At 42.7% G+C, this 3256-nt stretch overlaps 1 non-coding gene across 1 annotated transcript; it reads right to left on the bottom strand.

The window, feature by feature from the left end:
* Window positions 1-354: 354 nt before the first annotated feature.
* Window positions 355-458, bottom strand: LOC112718806 (small nucleolar RNA R71). The gene has a single exon (XR_003161133.1). It is a non-coding gene; the product is annotated as a small nucleolar RNA R71 (small nucleolar RNA).
* Between the last annotated feature and the right edge of the window lie 2798 nt (window positions 459-3256).

The raw sequence follows: 3256 nt of genomic DNA, 5'->3' as shown, positions 1-3256 counted from the left end.
GACTTCACAAAGCCAACGTCCAAATTTGATGGAAGAAGCATATCCATTCCTGCCATTGGAGCCAATAACTTTGAGCTGAAACCTCAGCTAGTTACCTTAATGCAACAAAACTGCAAGTTTTATGGACTTCCATCTGAAGATCCCTATCAGTTTTTAACTGAGTTCTTGTAGATCTGTGAGACTGTAAAGACGAATGGAGTTGATCCTGAAGTCTACAGACTCATGCTTTTCCCTTTTGCTGTAAGAGACAGAGCTAGAATATGGTTGGATTCACAACCCAAGGATAGCCTGGACTCCTGGGATAAGCTAGTCACTGCCTTCTTGGATAAATTCTTTTCTCCTCAAAAGCTGAGCAAGCTTAGAGTGGATGTTCAGACCTTCAAACAAAAAGATGGTGAATCCCTCTATGAAGCTTGGGAAAGATTCAAGCAGCTGACCAAAAGATGTCCATCTGACATGTTTTCAGAATGGACCATATTAGACATATTCTATTATGGTCTATCTGAATTTTCGAAAATGTCATTGGACCATTCTGCAGGTGGATCTATTCACCTAAAGAAAACGCCTGAAGAGGCTCAAGAACTCATTGACATGGTTGCAAACAACCAATTCATGTACACTTCTGAGAGGAATTCTATGAATAATGGGATACCTCAGAAGAAAGGAGATCTTGAAATTGATGCTCTGAATGTCATATTGGCTCAGAACAAAGTGTTGACTCAACAGGTCAACATGATCTCTCAAAATCTGAATGGATGGCAACATGCATCCAACAGTACTAAAGAGGTAGCTTCTGAAGAAGCTTATGATCCTGAGAACCCTGCCATGCAAGAGGTTAATTACATGGGTGAACCTTATGGAAACACCTATAACTCATCATGGAGAAATCATCCAAATTTCTCATGGAAGGATCAACAAAAGCCTCAACAAGGCTTTAACAATGGTGGACGCAATAGGCTGAGCAATAGCAAGCCTTTTCCATCATCTTCTCAGCAACAGACAGAGAATTCTGAACAAAGCACTTCGAATTTTGCCAATCTAGTCTCTGATCTGTCAAAAGCCACTTTCAGTTTCATGAGTGAAATAAGATCCTCCATCAGAAATCTGGAGGCACAAGTGGGCCAGCTGAGTAAGAAAGTCATTGAAACTCCTCCCAGTATTCTCCCAAGCAATACAGAAGAGAATCCAAAAGGAGAGTGCAAGGCCATTGATATAATCAATATGGCCAAATGCACAAGGGAGGAGGAGGACAAAAATCCTAGTGAGGATGACCTTCTGGGACGTCCCTCAAGCAAGGAGGAGTTTCCTATTAAGGATCCACAGGAATCTGAGGCTCATATAGAGACCATAGAGATTCCACTAAATCTCCTTCTGCCATTCATGAGCTCTAAAGACTATTCTTCCTCTGATGAGGATGAAGATGTGACTGGAGAGCAAGTTGCTCAATATTTAGGAGCTATCATGAAGCTGAATGCCAAGTTGTTTGGTAATGAGACTTGGGAAAGTGAACCTCCCTTGCTCATTAGTGAACTGGATACCTGGATTCAGCAAATTTTACCTCAAAAGAGACAAGATCCTGGCAAGTTCTTAATACCTTGTACCATAGGCACCATGACCTTTGAAAAGGCTCTATGTGATATGGGGTCAGGGATAAATCTTATGCCACTCTCTGTAATGGAGAAGTTGGGGATCATTGAGGTACAACCTGCCTTGTTCTCATTACAATTGGCAGACAAGTCATTGAGACAAGCTTATGGAATAGTGGAGGACGTGTTAGTAAAGGTTGAAGGCCTTTACATCCCTACTGATTTCATAATCTTAGACACTAGGAAGGAAGAGGATGAATGCATCATCCTTGGAAGACCTTTCCTAGCCACAGCAGGAGCTGTGATAGATGTCAACAGAGGTGAATTAGTCCTTCAATTGAATGGGGACTACCTTGTGTTTAAGGCACATGGCCATCCCTCTGTGACAAAAGAGAGTAAGCATGAAGAGCTTCTCTCAGTTCAGAGTCAAGAAGAGCCCCCACAGTCAAACTCTAAGTTTGGTGTTGTGAGGCCACAACCAAACTCTAAGTTTGGTGTTAAGATCCCATATTCAAACTCTAAGTTTGGTGTTGGGACTATACAACATTGACCTGATCACCTTTGTGGCTCCATGAGAGCCACTGTCAAGCTATTGACATTAAAGAAGCGCTTGTTGGAAGGCAACCCAATTTTATTTATCTAATTTTTATTTTATTTTATTTTATTTTATTGTTATTTTGTGTTTTATTAGGTACATGATCATGTGGAGTCACGAAAAAAATCATAACAATTAAAAACAGAAGCAAAAACAGCAGAAAAAAATTTGCACCCTGGAGGAAGCACAGGCTGGCGTTCAACGCCAGTAAGATGCATCTGGCTGGCGTTCAACGCCAGTAAGATGCATCTGGCTGGCGTTCAACGCCAGAACAGAGCATGAATCTGGCGCTGAACGCCAGAAACAAGCAACATTCTGGCGCTGAACGCCAGGAATGTGCCTAGAGGAAAAATCTGGTGCTGAACGCCAGTAACAAGCATGAAACTGGCGTTCAACGCCAGAAACATGTTACATGTGGACCACTCAGCGTTTAAACGCCAGAATGGTGTGCAAAGACATTTTACATGCCTATTTGGTGCAGGGATGGAATTCCTTGATACCTTAGGATCTGTGGACCCCACAGGATCACCTCAGGATCTGTGGACCCCACAGGATCACCTCAGGATCTGTGGACCCCACAGGATCCCCACCTAACATATTCCCACCTTACCTCCTAATCCTATTCTACTCTTCCCCATGTCACACTTCCCAAAACCCTTCACCAATCACTTCAATCCCTCTTCCCAATCACCCCTTTCACCACTCACATCCACCCACTCTTCCCCATAAACCCCACCTACCTTAAAAAATTCAAAAATATTTTCCCACCCATTCCCACCCTATATAGCCGAAACTTCACTCTCCCCTCTCCCTATATATACCCTTCCATTCTATTTCATTTTCACACAACATAACCCCCTCTTCTTCACCTTGGCCGAACCTACATCTCTCCCTCTCTACCATATTCTCTTCTCCTTCTTCTTCTCTTCTTTCTTCTCTTGCTCGAGGACGAGCAATATTTTAAGTTTGGTGTGGTTAAAGCACATTCTTTTTTGTTTTCCACTACCATCAATGGCACCTAAGGCCGGAGAATCCTCTAGAAAAGGAAAAGGGAAGACAAAAGCTTCCACCTCCG

Source organism: Arachis hypogaea, chromosome 10 (genome assembly GCF_003086295.3).
Source record: "Arachis hypogaea cultivar Tifrunner chromosome 10, arahy.Tifrunner.gnm2.J5K5, whole genome shotgun sequence".
NCBI classification, from domain to species: domain Eukaryota; kingdom Viridiplantae; phylum Streptophyta; class Magnoliopsida; order Fabales; family Fabaceae; genus Arachis; species Arachis hypogaea.
The sequence above is the reverse complement of the archived record's forward strand: the minus strand, read 5'-3'. Positions and strand labels throughout refer to the sequence as shown.